This window comes from Gossypium hirsutum, chromosome A13 (assembly GCF_007990345.1).
Source record: "Gossypium hirsutum isolate 1008001.06 chromosome A13, Gossypium_hirsutum_v2.1, whole genome shotgun sequence".
Classification (NCBI taxonomy): Eukaryota; Viridiplantae; Streptophyta; class Magnoliopsida; order Malvales; family Malvaceae; genus Gossypium; species Gossypium hirsutum.
The window spans coordinates 101,419,575-101,438,038 of record NC_053436.1 but is presented as its reverse complement, the minus strand read 5'-3'; positions in this window follow the sequence as shown (position 1 = coordinate 101,438,038).

Below are 18,464 nucleotides of genomic sequence, written 5' to 3'. Positions count from 1 at the left end.
AATTAATATTTTGTATGAATCAAATTCATATATTAATTTTATTTATGTTCTCTATTTGTGTATAACAAGTTTGTACATATAATGTGTTTAATATTTAATTATCAAATTAAATTAATTCAACAATTAATTTAATTCATGTGACAGATAAATATAATGCCAAATGTATTTAGATTATGTTCGCTTCAACTATAAGGTGTGACCCTGTAGGCTATTGTAATGTTGGTAGTAATATTAGAACGTTTTTAATATTATAAGCAATGAGTGGCATCTAGCAATGCATCATTGCTACCCAAGTTACAAGAAGTCATGATTCAACATAACCTTTTTGTGATAATATTTTCATGTATTATATCCTTTAATCATTAATATCTAGATTGGATACAAGTCATGGAATAGTCACACTTATATAGTCCAATCTCATATTTCTTAATTTTTTTGAGTAGACTATAATAAATAAACAAGTGTGATATCTCATATCAATTTATTCAAGCATGGCTATGCATTTCTAGTCTCACTCCATCAAAAGGCCTAAGATATTACTCCCATTATGTAGGAAGGATAAATCCTATATTGATCAACCATATCTCACCACATGGATTGTGGTATACCCAACATCAATCTTTATAATACAGGTATATGTTTAACTGTATCAAAATATATGACTCATGATGTTGAGACAATGATGATCTCAAGTCTGAGGATCATATACATAGTTATCACTATGAGTAATATTTGTGACTATTACATAATAATCCAAGAAACATACTCATGGCAGGTCAGTCCAGTATGTTGTTCTCCAACATATACTCATGTATTGATTTTGACATCCGTATATCAATGACAACACTTTGTCATCAATCAACTACATATTAGTCTAAATGCATTATCATTGTCCAAGCCTACAATAATACTTGACTAAAGACATTTTAAAGAATAATCATATTATTCTTAGGACTTTATTATTAATCAGTTTATTTATACATACAGAAAAGACACTGAAATAACAGTGGCGATGCCTTATATTAACAAACAAGGTAAAATGAGTATGTGATTACAATCATCTCATCATACTCTAACATGTTGATGCTAAGAATATAAAATTTTTTAATTTATTTCCTCTAACAAAGTTTGTCAACATAACTTAAATACTCATTTCAGTAGACTATTCTGTTTCAAGTAAGTAAATAATTATTTTTCGTTGTTTCCCTATTTATAATATTTTACTCAAAAATTCAATATACATATTTACGTGTTACTAATTTTATGTTGAAAAATATACTAGAATAATAAATTAATAAATATTTTTTTGGTTTTAATATGATATTTAATTTTTATGGTGTATTATTAAACATGTTTTACATAGAAGATGAGGAAAAAATTTAGAGCCATTATGTATTATGATGGTCGAATTCATGACACTGAATTTATGGTCATATTTGTATCCACTCAATTTATATATAGATTTGGCTTTTGATAGGAGCGTCAAATTGAATTGACCTCTCTCAAGAATTAGTGGAAAAGTCACTGGTGCAAGTTGGAGGAGAATACCAAGCTTGAAATATAAATATTTATCATCAATAGTGTTGGATAATATAAATATTTATCATCAATAGTGTTGGATAACATGTTATTATTTTCTATCATAAAAGCTTAGCTCAAATTAAAAATGATATAATTTGATTAATGCTTATTAGGGTTCAATTATTAAATAAAGTATGAGTCAAATATGTCACTACAAAACAATGTCATTTATTAACAACCAAAAATCCGTTGGTAAATACAAATAAATTTGTCAGTACAGCACATTTGACCTTATACGGTGGAAAAAGTGATATCCTGATAAAAATGTGATTGTCATTAAAAGTCTCATCGGTATAGGCTATACTGAGGGAAATTATTCGTTAATATATCCCTTTAATCATATACCTATGGAAATATCCGTCACTAAAAATCTATCCTTTTATACAGAGGCTTTTGATCTATACTAACAGTCTTTTTGTCAATAAAAGATTTTTTAATGAGTTATTCCACCAATTTTCTATTTAATTTTTAAAAAATAAAATATTATTTTCTTCTTTTTTATTTTTTATGAATTATTCTAGACATAATTCTATTCAAATTTTTTTTCCAAATTTTCTTTTTAACAATTATATTTTTTTTAAAAAATAAAATAATATAAAAATAATAAAAACAAACAAACAAAGCAAATATTTTATGTTAATAATGTAATGAGTTAACATGAACATTAAAACATGAAAAATAGTTTCCAAACCATAAAATTAACAATTCTTCTAGCTAAAAACATCAAAAAAAAATTCTTAAAACTATAACGCTCGATTACATGAAAGTGGAGATTTAACCAATAACTAAACAAATTCAAAACATACTGCACCAGTAGCTATCAAAATAGTTAGTGTCTCATCCTTCTCTTGATTATTCGTAGTAGTTTGTAGCACACGACCATATGACAGCCCATGTCCTACAGCCGTGTGGGATGACGCACAACTGTGTGGGGTGACCGTGTGTGGTATACGGCTATGTGACAACCCATGTCCCAGGCCGTGTGCTTCATAAGTTGCCCCTAAACAAGCCAAATCAAGCACCAATTCTTGCACACCAAGACACACCATTCTCACATGCATTTTATATGACCAAAACACATTCAAACACACTCCAAAACATACGAAATCAGCCATCCTATAAACCTAACCAATATGCCATCAAAAGGCACCAAAATTCATACATCAAAATCAATACAACCAACATTTCAAGTTCATCCATTAAGCACAAATCAAACATATCAAAACCATTTCAAACATACATATCATTCAACCATGATTTACCTATCATCACATTGGCATGCATAAGTGTTCAACAACACATCTATTTACACCATCACTTAAAAGCATTAAAGCATGCTTAAGCTAGACATAACTCAAAACATACCAAATTGCCACATTAACATCAAGCCCTATTACATGCCATTTATAACCTTATACCAAAAGAACCAAAATCTACCAAAATGATGATTAGATAGTGTGATTGTGCTCCGACACCACTCCAACCAATCGAGCTTCCGATGATCTACAAAACAAGGAAAACAACTATATATAAGCAACTAGTGCTTAGTAAGCTCGTATGAAGTAAACTTATACTTATCGAACATAAAATGATTAAATCATTCAAACATTATTCATTAAATCACAAGGGTACTTTCTTTTCCTATCCACAACATTGTAGATAGTTAGTAAATATATTTAAGAACATATCAACATATGAAATATGGAACATATCATAAAATGAATTTCAATATACAAACCATCCATCACATATTCAATTAGTTCCCCTTTCAATCCAAATTTATATCCTATTTCCATTTCATATGCTCATTAACATAGCTCATTTCATATACATACATTTTCGTTTTAAACCTTAATTTCCCGTTGAACCACATAGAATAACATTGGATACTTCAGAAATGCTCACACAAAGTGTGCCTTTACATGTAATTGTAATCGTCTATATAAATGCTCATACGAGCTGTGAAATGGGCCTGCTCATATGAGATGTGGGTCGGGATATTAGCTACACGATGTTGCTCACACGAGCTGTGGAGAATCTGCAACAAATGCAGGACCTTAGCCATCGGTAAGACATCCAGGACTATCACCTAAAACCATATAATCCCTAATGACATTTCATTTTTATCCTAAGTATTCGCAAGGTTCAAACGAGAAATTTCCATATCTAACCTTTAACTTCTTTCCATTATATCATTTCTAATACATATATCCATAAATTTCCAGATTTTTCATAAATATGCATCAATTGAATAAACATTATGATTTTCTCCAAATTACTAGTTAACTAATTATATTCAATAAAATTTAAACAAAAAATAACCTAGCTAATCATTCATTCAAAATAGAAATTAACCAGTTTAACATTATACAAACTTATCTCAACAAAAATATTTGTAAAAACAAAGCCGACGTCTAATCCGGCACTTTAGCTTTTCCTCGATTTAGACCAGTTTGGCTCGTTTCTTGATCTAAATAATAATTTTCATTCAATTAAACCATTCAAATAACTTAATATAATTAATACAAATTATAACCCTTATCAATAGGAAATTCACAAAATTACCCCCAATGTTTACTTTTTATGCAATTTAATCCCTAAACCCGAAACTTGCAATTTAAACATTTTTAATTAAAATTCATGCTAGTCGGTTTTCCATTAGTCTTATAACAGCCCATATTTTTTCCTCATTTAACACAATTTACATTAAATTTTACTATTTCAACAATTTAATCCCTAAACATTAAAATCATAAAAAATTACTTAACAAAATACTTATATTTAACTACTAACTTTAATAATAAATCAATTAAAATAAAAAACCTGAAACTCATTCATGGTAAGTCCCTATAATTTTAATATTTTTACAAATTGATCCCAGGGCTAGCTAGATTAATTTAATACGAACTCAAAAATAAAAAAATCATTAAAAACGAGCATCAAATACATATCATGCACAATAACTAAGCTTTGGCCGAAAGCTTCCTTCACCTAACAATGGTGTTTCAGCTACCAACATCACCAAATGAAAAAGATGACACTTTGGTTTTACTTAATTTTAAGTTTAATTAACCATTTACCATTTTACCCTTTAATTTTAAATCAAATTTCACTTCCAAATATACTTAAATCGTCCACTTAAAATATACATGTTATATTTACCTTTTAAATCCATTATTATACCTTTCAATTGTCATTTAGTACCTTTAACTAATAAAAATCAACTTTTGCAGCTTTTACGATTTAGTCCTTTTTAATTAATTAACTATCTAAATAGTAACATTCCATACCAAAATTTAAATATACCTATATAATCATTCATTAAATATTTAATTAAAATACTTTTGGGCTCGGTTTATAGAAACAAGGTCTCGGTACCTCATTTTTCCAAAACCACATAACTTAAGGGATTAACCACTTGAACTTGACTGTACGACTAATTAACGAAATTTATTAAATCAAAATTTCAATAATATTATATTTGAATCATAAACATTAATTAATAATATTTACGAACTCTCTTGTTGGATTTGTGGTCCCGAAAGCATTATTTTTGACACCACTAAAAACGGATTATTACAAGATAGGTACAACATAGGTATCGAAGAGAATGTATCTGTCATTCTCCAAAAGAAATTACCTCCTAAATGTGAAATCTTAAGTATGTTCACTATCTCTTGCACAATAGAGAAGGTAAAAATTAAGAATGCCATGTGTGATTTAGGAGTTTCAATAAATACTATGTGTTTATCTATTTGTTCATCTTTGACTGTTGGACCGTTAAAAGAAATCGGTGTGATACTTCAGTTAGCTGATAGATCTATAGTTTACCATAAGGGGATCTTAGAGAATGTTTTGGTGCAAGTCAATTGGATGGTCTTTTGACTGTGCCCCAGTGTGCGTGCACCGAAACTATGAATCAACACTATTATACTTAAATATCTAGCAGCTTTATTGTAAGTGTGATAGGTCAGTTGTAATAATGTTAAGTGCTACATCAGAATGCTCGAGTAGTCCAAGGATTGAAACAAAGAGATTTTGGGGACTAAGTAATCAAAGTGCTACAAGCGTGCAAATAACAAGTCTAGCTAGCTACTTGCTAAATACCATATTACAACAAATCATAATTAAAAGATAATTACACTAATCAACTATCTAACACGAAGAATAACTAAATTGTAAAACAATAAAAATTACCCGACTAACAATTTAATGCACACAAGTGTCGGTTTAATTTTGTGTTGTCTTTTATTGACCTTAGGGTCGAATGAGGCCTAAGGGTGAGCTGACGCACTTTGTGAATGTGCAAGAGACCTTTAGAAGGAATATTAAATTGATATTGGTCGCTACGTTGCAACACTGGAAGTCCGATGTCGCAACATAGGGAGCAGAATAGAGAAATCTCAAAACTGCTTTTAATGTCGTAACACAACATGAGAGTGTCGTGACATACCCCTAAAGACATCCCAAGAGGAGTACATTGATTGCTATGTCGTGGCATAGGTCCTGGTGTGTCACGACATAGACTCTAAAACAGAAATTAAATACGAAGTAAGGGCATTTTGGTCTGCAAAATCAAACTTAAAGCTCGAGAACGTCAAATAACCTAGGGTTAAGGATGACGATCACTTAGAATCTATAAATCGGCTCCTTTGTCACATGTAAAAGAGGGCCCATTCACATAGGCTAGAATTCTCTTTTTAAATTCAGTATTAGTTTTCTATTTTCTTAGGTTTTAGTTTTATTCTGTTCTCTGTTTTCTTTCAAGAGATCTGAATTATGAAGACGATAAACTTTTGTGGATTCGCGTTTAATCTTAATACAATCAAGCTCTTTCATAAACTCATATTGTCGATTTATTTGATATACTTTCTCTTTACATCGATTTTATATTGTCTATGGAAGCCAAGAGGAACAAATCCTTTTATGAGGGATTAGTGAGTGGATGTATGATCTATTAACTATTTTGTAGGGTTACTCAATAGATCAACTGTTTGTGAAAGGAAGAACGTGGAACAAACCCTAGGCCTGACAACCCGAGAAGTTATCAAGGTGGGAATGAACCCAAAATTAGTATGACCTATCCGTAAACACATTCACCCCAAACCAGTCTGGACTGTGATGTCGAAAGATAAGTAGTCATTGCTGACTTTTTATGTTAGTGGAAGATCGGAAAATCCTACTAGGGTAGCGACTAGTTGATTGATGAAGAACCTAAAACGATAGTTGATGAGGTTACCGAAGCAAGCTAATCACCCATAATAAGATTTGACTTATTCTACTTTTCTATCTCTTGAATTTTCACCTTTTTATGTTATTTTATTTTTATTATTATAATTTTATGTTTTCATACAATAACTAATTTAAAGTACTAATTAGATCTTTTAGTCTTTAAGTTGAAATTGATTTAACACTCGCCTCCCTTGTGTATAATTCTTGGAGTACTCACCTACTCTTTTGTAAAATTATATTACAACTCGACCCGTATACTTGCAAATATCGCCTTTCTATATCTCATTGTAGTATTCACACTCTAGACGTTAGTACATCTGGAGGCGGTCAATACACATACCCATATCTAGAATAATCATCAACAAAATTTACATAATACTTGTAACCACCTTTTAAACTAACACTCATGAGGCGAAATACGTCAGTGTAGACAAGTTATAAGGGTTTTACGATCCTCGTTTCTTTTGCATTAAAAAATCACTTAATAATCTTACCTTTCAAGAAAGATTCACATTGTGGAAGATTGATCTGTCGTAATTTGATATGTCAAATTAGGTTATCCATTGCATTAAAGGAGTTTATTCTTAAGCAATTTAGGTGTATTTTCTTTACTTTTTAGTTATTTTTAGATTTCGTATTAATAAATCTTTTTGGTGTGTTTTACGATATTTTTAAGACCCAAGATGGTCAAATGTGCCATCAAGAACTTAACAGTTGATTGAGTGTTATAAGGAGACATCAAAAGCTTGAAAATGAGCAAAAACATCGCCTAAAAGAGGGGTATCATGATATTGAAGCATGGATGTTACAACACCTCCGACAGGCGCAAATTGAAAAAGAAAAAGGACCATCTATAGTGATGTCACGATACCCAAGCCTGAATATCGCGACATCCACTTGAAATACCCCATTATTGAGACCATTGACGATATTGTGATATCCAACCCTAAGTATTGCAATATGACTGTTTGGGGGGGACAAAAAATGACATCAGAGGCAGTCTTTGTCCACCCTAAGCGCCAATCAAATAAAAGACGGAGAGGGGCATTTTGGGTTAAGAATGGCTTCTTTTAAAAGCCAAAAGTTTTCTGAAGAGAGAGGCAGTATTTTAGGTTAGAAAGCTACTTAGTTTTAGGGTTTTTTAATCTTTTAGCTTAATAGTAAGGTAGCTTTCTTATCTATAGTTTTAGGGTTTTAGTCTATGTTTCTTTCTAGTTTTACTTAGTTTCATAATTGTTAGTTAAGTTATTTTTTACTGTAGCTTAGTTTTATTTACATGTTAATGTTGGGAAATGTGCCCATATTTTAGTAAACATGTAACTGTTTTCTATTTATTTGAACGATGAATAAATAAATAAAGTTAATTTCACATTTCACTAATATGTCTTTTGTATTTATGTTTTTTATATTTTGCATGCATAGTGAAATAGTGGCAAGCAAATATTAGCTCATTGATTGTCTAAGCTCAAACTGAAGATAAGTGGCATTGTAAGAATGTTTACATTATGAGAAAGATAACTTACTCCATTAAATAATCTAAATAAGTCCGTAATCCTGTAAAAGAATCGAAGTGAGCATTTGATTCAAATGCTAAGAAGGATTATTATGTTGCCTACAATCCTAATTGAGGAGATGACTAGTTTTAGCTATCGAAGCAATTGACTCCACAAGTAGATACATAGATGTATTCATTGGTAGAATGATACATTGGATTGGACCCAAGATGAATTAATTCTGAATTCGTTTGTGAATTAATTCACTTGTGATGTTCATGGTGTGATTTACCTAAATCCTGAGTTAGCCACTGACCATACATAAGCGAGTCATATGATTTTATATAAGTGGAGGCTTATGCTTTAAAGATGATTGAGCCCATAGCCAGTATGTTGGATACATGACTTGTGTATGGTATGACTTTACTAGCAACAGTGGAATTCATAGCTCAATTAAATAGTTAATGATATCCTCTCATTACCATTGTGTGGATTGATAAATATGGAATGTGGCCACGGGTTGCTTGTTCTTGAACGAGTAATTTATCACAGTCATTTTTTATAGTGATCATATTAATCATTAAAAAGACACAATGCTGACAATGAGATAAAATAAGATTGTATTGAGTGAATGGGTTTAACTCAAAGGAATCAAAAATATCATATGAGGATAACACACATATTGCGAGGTCATTGGACAAAACAATTGGATAAATTGTTTTAGTAAAAAGTATACAATAAGGAGTTTTCAATCATGATACTTCTTGTGGATTGACTCCAATATTAAGCAATTGTGAATTATCGAAATAATGCTTCTAGACATAATTGCAATCACCAAAACCTAATTGTATATGATCAATTAGTCCCTCTTCTAGCTCAACAAAAGCTCGATCGGACTGCATTTGAATCAGAAAAAAATTCTATGACTTTAGGAATAATTTAATTAAAGAATTAAATTAGATGGTCGTAAGAATTGTTCAATTAGAGAATTTAATTAAAGAATTTTCTTGAAATTTAATTTAGAAAATCTAAGTGTTTTTTGGAAAAATTAATTTTGATCAAGTAAAATTAAATTAATCAAATCAATTAAAAAAATATGATATCTTTGAAAGTTAATTTTCAAGTCAGACAATTGGCCTAATTGGTAATTGAATTTGAAAATTAGACCTGAGATCGTAAATTGAGCCCGAGAGCCCAAATCAAGACCAAGACCCAAAAACTGGTCAAATCGGGCCAAATATGTGAAATTGGGCCGACGATTCAACCGGTGGCTAGATCGAACTGGCCAGGCCGTCATTGATCTGGACCGAACCGACAACAACCGCACTAGCTTAGAGTGCTGTAAGGGTGTCGCAGCTGTATCACCAGACACGACGGTGTCGGTGGCTGCGGTAGCGGTGTCCTGGTGGCCGGTGGTAGTTGGTTATCGGTGGTTGAGTAGTGAAAGAATTACACTCCTACTAGGACTCTACCAGAGAATTTAATTTCAGATTAATTATTTCAAAAATAATATTATTTTAATAATTTAATATTAAATTTAATTTAATACTTATCTTAATAGTATTTTATTAATTTAATATTAAAGTAGTTATAGTAATATTAAATTTACTTTAATACTTATTTTAACAGTATTTTATTAATTTAATATTAAAGTGATTATATTAATATTAAATTTTATTTAATGTTTATCTTGTAGATAAATATTCTATTATTTTAATAATATTTAATGTTAAATTTAATCTAATATTTATCTTGATAAATATTATATTAATATAATATTAAAGTAATTAAGTTTAATCATAGTTAAACTCTTTAAACTCTCCCTATATAAAGAGAGCATTGAGTCATTATTACACACACTTGAATTGAAGATAAAGTTGTAGAGAGAAAATTCTTTAAAGAGATTATTGTAGAAAATTTCTAGAGATACTTTTTTGATTTATAACTTAACCCAAAAGTTTAGAAAAATTGCAAAATTACCCCACTAGTAATTGTTGTGATAAATTTTCTTATTCGAAATGAGCTCACACTCGGCAGACATGTAACACCCTTAACCCGTATCCATCGCTAGAACAGGGTTTCGGAGCATTACTAGAATTTACAGATCATTTAACAAAAATTTCACTTCATATAATATTTAACATTGATATACTTATTTTCTCGACATGTCACACTTGAGTTTAATACTCGTCTTAACTTACATAATTTCCTTGTATCAACATATTAAAGATAATCATATATGTACATGTCATGATACATATCATTCTCTTATCGTTTCTTCATAAACATATATAATTCATTTCATTATATCAATATTTCATGTACCATAATTTCCTTTTATTTCATGTGTATTTATTCTGGTAATAGTTCATATCGAACTTAACATTAATCAAATTCCATGTACATATACTTTCCACACCATGTGTCTATATAACATGTACAAATCATTATATATATTTTAGGCATATACGAGTAATAATTCATTTCATACTCATAATTCTCATTTCGAGAGTTTATATCCGTTGAATTATTGAAATTTCAATGGATACTCCAGTAGTACACACAAAGTGTACAAATCATTAACCCATCAATTCCTTTTCAGAGGTACCCATTAGGGCACTTATTCTGAGAGCACATTTCCGAGCCACATATCATACAACAGGATTACCAGTTCATGCTAAATCCTGCCTGTAACATATGCTCTAAGAGCTTTGTCAGGATTACCAGTCCAGGCTAAATCCTTTCTGTGACAAATACTCTAAAGAGCTTAATCTGGATTACCAATCCAGGCTAAATCCAGACTTTAACATATGCTCAAAGGCTTACTTAGGATTACCCGTCCGAGCTGAATCCTTTCGATGATGAGGTCAATAGGATTACTTGTCCGAGCTAAATCCATTTTGCAACAAATGCAGGACTTCACTCCATTTGGGAAATCATCTTTATCCATCGAAATCTAGTATTCATACGGAATTTAACCCTTTTCAAATATTTCCGAACATGTGTTCATTTCTTGCATTCATATCATTCATATTATATACATGTACTAATATTCCACATTCTAACTAACACAACATTAACATATTTACATGCTCAATTAAGTTACTCGAACTTACCTGACTAAATTGCAGAAATACTAAGTTTCAGGGGCATTTTGGTAATTTTTTATTTTCCCCTATTTTAACCCGGTCTTGATCTAAATTAATAATTTCATTCAATTTATTAATTTAGACAATAAACAATTCATTTCCCTCAATTTGGTCATTTTGGACTTTTTACAAAATTGCCCCCTAAAGTTTTACTTTTATTCAATTTAGTTCTTGAGCCTAAAACATACAAATTAGTCATTTTTAATATGAACTCATGGTAGATGAATATTCATATATATATATATATATATATATTTTCCTCCTCCTCCTCTCCATTCCACATCCTTAATGTATATAATTCCACTATTTACTTATATGTTCATATCAAGCTATCCACTTGAGTCATAGTTACTAAATTATTTATATTTTGAGTTACAAAATTCTAAATCAAGATCTGCTTGATATTTTAGAAACTAGACTCAAAAGTATTTCTACCATAAATTTTTTAGAATTTATAGTTTAGCCAATAAATAAAGTAAAATCTTCAAATTTGTCCCTGTTCTGCTGTTTGATAGCTTCGACTTTTCTTCACTAAAAAATAATTATCTCTTAGTACCGAGTTTGGACGATGTTCCCGTTTGTTTCTATTGAAAATAGACTCATTAAGAATTTAAAAATATAAATTTAAGCCCACAATTATTTTTATACAGTTTTTAATGATTTTCCAAAGTCAGAACAGGGGAACCCAAAATCATTCTGACCTTGTCTCACAAAATTTATTATAACTCATAATTTACAATTCCATTACTTACACTGTTTCTTCTATAAAAAATTAGACTTAATAAAATTTAATTTAATATTTTATTCAACCTCTAATTTGATTTCCACAATTTTTGGTGATTTTTCAAAGTTGAACCATTGCTGCTGTCCGAAACTATTTTAATGCAAAATGTTGATTACCAAGTTTATAACATCCTTATTTCCTTTCTCTACAATATTTCCCATCACTTTCTCTTATTTCTCCTCACTAACATATCAAAAACATAGAACCTTATATAAGAAAATTCTACTTTAACATCATTTCCATGCTTTTTCAATAATATCAAACTTAAAAATATATTAAAATCTTGATGTTCTTACCTTGTCCTATTGATTTCAATTTTTAACTTGATTTTCTCTCTCCTCCAGCTTCTATTTCTTAAATCTAACTTGATATTCTAGCTCCCCATAGTCTCCTTATTATTTCTCTCTCTTGGTAACCATGTAAATTCTTTTGATTTCTAGGTGAAAATGGTAAATTTTTGGTGAAAAGACCAAATTGTAAAGAAAGCAAAACTTTCTTTCTCTCTCTTCACAGACGTTGGTGCATGGGAAAGATGATGATAATTCTTCATCTTTCTTTCCCTTCATCTTTCTTTCCTTATATATACTAAATAAAATAATAAAATATCATTTAAAAATCAAATCAAAATATTTATAAACTAATATTTATTTATTTAATTAATCTAAAATATCTCCAACATCATCATTACCTTCTAGATTTCTCTCTCTTTCTAATTGACCATTTTGCCATTTATGATATTTTAAAATTACATCTTTGAGTCATCACTTAATTTGATAAAATTACAATTTAGTCCCTCATAATTCTTCACCTATTCAATTTGGTCCTAATTCATCTATTTTCCTTAGTTTCTAGATCATTCCACCCTTAACATATTTGTACTATTAGTCCTTCAAATTTTTTATATTTACAATTTAACCCCTCAAGTTTTGAGTCTTTACTCTTAGGCAACAAAACTTTTCTCACTTTTATAATTTAGTCCTTTCTTGAATTAATATATCATAATATACTTCCTTATGTTGTCATAACTCAAAATTTCCCTTTTTGTCATTTCATTCCTTATTTTACTGTATCAAAGATAATATTTTATTCTAGAAATTTTAGGGGTATTACAATACGTGAGTTTGAGGATCGCGGAGAAGACTACTCGGTCAAAGCGCTCATTCGAGACAAATCAAAAAGGTACAATTTTGATTAAGTTTTTATTACTTTAGATATTACAACTAAGATATTATTTTGGAAAAAAATTTAAAACTCTGGTTTTTCCCTAAATTTATTTTCTGCTGCGTTTTCCAAACCCGTTTTTCCAATAGTTAAAGAATTTAAACTTAGTTGTAATCACTCTTTCATCTTTAAGTTAATGTTATTTCAGTTTTATTTAGTTTTATATGTCGAAAAACATCATCTTTATTGTTCTTGTTTCTTTATCCTTGTGTTAGTTGCTTGTTGTTTAAGTTTATTAAGTTAAAAATCAAAGCTTTTATCTTTTGGTTCAAGTTTATGTTAATGACTTCCATAGTTGTTTCTTTTATGTTTGTTAGCTTTAATATGGTAATGGGTAACGAAACCCTAGGTGGATGATTGATGGAAATGTTGTTTGGTTAGGTTTTTGGTTGAGTGCCTAAATCGTAAAACTGGACTAACTCGAATAAATTTGACAACTCAGGATTGTCTCCCCTAAGGAAAAATTGAGATAAGTGAGGCCGAGAAGAGATCTTATTAGGCACCAATTCTTTAGTCCCGGGTTAGCCAGTGAGATTCAGAGATAAACTGGACTAATTTATATCAATTGGTAAAGTTGAGACCGAGAGGTAAAATGGAGCTGATTTGGGAGTGTAAGTGATTTAGATCCTTAATTTGAGGGTTAATCAACAACATGAAGATCGACCAACCACTACTTGTTATCATATTTAGTAGTTTTATATTCCACATGATTTACAATTTAGTCTTTTTCAATTTTAGGTTATTAATAAGTTTAATTTCTCTCAAATTAATGGTTTGTAGTACTATAGCAATTAGTGAGTAGCTAGCTAGACTCCTACAACTAATGTAGTTAACTTTGGGTTTGATCCTTGGAATACTCTGGTATTGCATTGTAACACTACAAATATTACAACTGACTTGTCACACTTGCAGTAAAGCCACGATATTTATATTCATTTTAGTCTTAGTGTTGACTCATATCTCTCTCTTTTCGTTTGAAGAGGACATAGAGAGAGAGGTGGTTAAAGATCAACTTCTTTTAGTGAACTTAAAGTTCCATCTTTTATAAGTTTAGTAATTCTTTCATGGTTAATATGACCAAGTCTCAAATACCAAAGGTATGCCTCATTAGGGTAAAAAGTTTTAAGTCTTTTAATCAAAATTTCAGTCTCAAGCAGCATGTACACATTTGGTTTGATAAAATAAAGATTATTTGACATCCATCCATTACAGATAAGTTCGTTATAACACCCTTAACCCGTATCCGTCGCTGAAACAGGGTTACGGAGTATTACTGGACAAATGGAATAATAAACCATTCAAACCATACATTAGTGCAAACATAATCTAAATTCATTCAAATACATTCATAATGGCCTTTAATCGAGTTCTCGAGCCTTAAAAATACTATAGAAACAGTTCAGGACTAAATAAAAAACAATTGGAAATTTTAGGAAAAAGTTGAAAAAAATTTAGACTGCAGGGGTTACACGGCCGTGTGGACATTCGAAATAGGGACACACGACCATGTCCCAGCCCGCGTCCATGCCCGTGTAACTCACTGACTTGGGTCACATAGCCAAGCCAAGCGCCCGTGTGCCAGGCCATGTCGCCCTCGAAATAGCCTCACACGCCCCTTGTGCCAGGCAGTGTGCTAGACCGTGTAACTGCTTGATTTGCATGCCTTGAACTTACAGGGGACACATGGTCGTTTGTCACATACAGCTGAAACACACGCCCGTGTCTCAGGTCGTGTGGACCTAAAATGTACCTTAATCAACAAGTTTATCATTTCAAGCTTACTTGAAACCTAAGCAAATCATTTACCAATCAAAATACCTACCCAAACTGACTTTAATCATGCCAAAAACATACCAAAATCAACTTAATTCCGTGCCTAACCAATGTAACTTCATTGGTACCACAAGTATACATAAATTTATATCAAAACATAACATCAATTCAACCTATCAATTTATTCAAGATATCACTTACCAATACCAACTCAAACTGTAACACCCCTCGCCCGTGTCCTTCGCCGGAACAGGGTTCGAGGTGTTACCCGACTTAAACTCAGTTAATCACACAAAAACCGTGCCGAAAAATTTCAATCAATTTAAAACTTTTCTTTTCACATGCAATCTGTCCCATATCTGGGCTTACGAGGTCCAAAACATCACTAGCCAACATAAGCCAATTTACATGGCCAAAACACTTTATCAATACAAGCCACCACCTTTGGCTAACTTATAGTATCACATACTCAACGTTTAAAACCCTATATATGCCATAGACTCTAAATACTAGGATTTACTTACACCAATAGCGTGAGCTCGACAGTGTGATAATATCTCCGGCGAACTCCAACCTGAGCAAGTAACTGGAGCCAACAATCTATAAAATAGAGGAATGTAACAACGGAGTAAGCTTTCATAAGCTTAGTAAGTTTTAAGCAATGTAAATAAACAAACGCAATTATGCTTCGATTTTTCAATTTCTCAAGAGGCCATATTCTAGGTATATTGCCATCTGGCCGAATACACACAAACACATAATGCACGTTCAGCATTCTTATCACACTTAATCTAAATTCGTATAACATAATTAAATCAACTACTTTCACATACTTTTACACCCTGACCCGGTGTATCACTATGCACACTTATGATTCACTGCAGATCAAACTCACATATGAGTACATAATGCGTACCTGGCCCACTTAACATACTGAATGTATTCATTTGTCAATCTAACACGAGGTACCTTAGTCATAGGCTTTTCTCAAATCACCGGCATTTCGCTTGCTAGGCTCGAGGCCCAATATCATTTCACCGGCATTATAGCCTGCTAGGCTCGAAAGCCCGAATAGTATCTCACCAGCATTATAGTCTGCTAAGCTCAAATGCCCGAATAATCAAATCAACAAGTTCCATATAACATATTCATATCAATTAAGTACTAACATCATTCGAACATATATAATTATACATCTCAAACACTTTTCTTTCATCTCATTTTCACACTTAGCATTTGATAGCTTATGCATAACATTTCACTCACATTCATTTCAAACTTATCATTCGATTATAAAAGCACATTGCATATTTACCAACATGATTATACTTGCCATTAGGCCATATAAGCATGATACAATACATTATCATTTCATCTTTAACATTAGGCTAAACCCTCATCTTGCAAGGAACATTAAATTCACATAACATATCATTTCACCAGCATTACGCCTGCTAGGCACGAAGGCCCGAATACACATCACTGGCACGAAGCCTGCTAGGCATGAAGGCCCGAATACACATCACCGGCACGAAGCCTGTTAGGCACGAAGGCTCGAATATAATACTAGCACTAGGCCTGCGGGATTTAACCCGGATATATTACCAGCACGAAGCCTGCGGGATTTAACCCGGATATATTACCAGCACGAAGCCTGCGGGATTTAACCCGGATATATTACCAGTACAAAGCCTGCGAGATTTAACCCGGATATAATTCCAGCATATAGCCTGCAGGTCTTTAGGCCAGGATACACATCAAATATCATGCATATTTAATCATATATTAACACATCTCATTCAACATATCACATTAGTAGTCATTTGCAACACTCGAATATAAGCTCCATATGAACACCATCATTTACATTTTGGTTCAAAAGTCTTACATAAATATCACATATCCATTTCACCATTCAAACTTAACCCATAGTGACCATTCGACTATAAGTCATATACATAAATTATTTATCGCACAACTTAATTCAAGTAGAACCAAAAGGTCACGATTCATCTAGTTATACCTATTGCTCACTGATTCGCACACAACCTTTCAAATTAGCAATTATAAGATGGTTCCGCACATAGCCCATCCTTATCGATAATTGACGATGGTTTTACCCTTACTCACATATATGTCATAGGCATTTTTACCTATGCTTCTCAATTCACATTCATGATTCAATTCCAATCGATTTGACATGCATAAGTACATATCGCATACCTGAATAATTTACTTTACGGAACGAATCCACATATCATATTAGCCCATAGTCTTATAGCACCACACTTTTAATAGTTTACCTCGTCGAAGTTCACATTTAATCACTTTAGTGCCAAGCCATATTCGGATACCACAAAGGAATAATAATAATAATTTTATACACATCATGGTTTCCTTTAGGTATTTAATAATCACAGATCGTGATATCTCCACCAGCACATATACGGCATAGTTTGTTCATTGTAACACTCATTTAGTGCATCAAATTTCCAAATCCAATTCAACTTAAGCATAATAGCCATAATCGGCTTATAGCCTTAAATCATTACATATTCGGCACATTAACTAAATAAAATTTACATTCCCTTTACCATATTAATTTAACTCTTGGGCATATAAAAAGGAATCAAGCTTAAACACTTAAGAACTTACCTCGAATGTTGCCGACCGATTACAATGGCTATTCGATTACTTTCTCTTTTCTCTTATCCGAATTTGTCCCTCTATGCTCTTGAGCCTAAAATTTAAAGATTTTAAACTAGTCATTATTCGACCATTCAAGCATCACTTTCAAAATATAATATATATATTCAACTTTCACACCTACTGATCATAGTAAGCTTATAAGAAATCAATAAGCGACTCATTAACAATTTTTTTTGTCAATATTTACCACATAATCATAATTTCACTGCAAGCTGTCTTCCTGAGCAACAGTCACTAAATCATTTATAACTGGAGATAAGAAACTCCAAATCAAGTGCCGTTAATTTTCTATGAAAATAGACCCATATATCGTTTACCCATAAAATTTTCAGAATTTTTGGTTTAGCCAATCAATACCAGATTTTTCTCAAAGTTTCCTATGTTTCACTGTTTGACTAATCTGACCACTCTTCATTACAAATCAAATTTCTCATTGTACAGAATTCAAAATATGTTTTCGTTTATTTAATTTGAAACTAGACTCATTAAGGAGTCTAAGCATATAAACTTCATCTTATAACC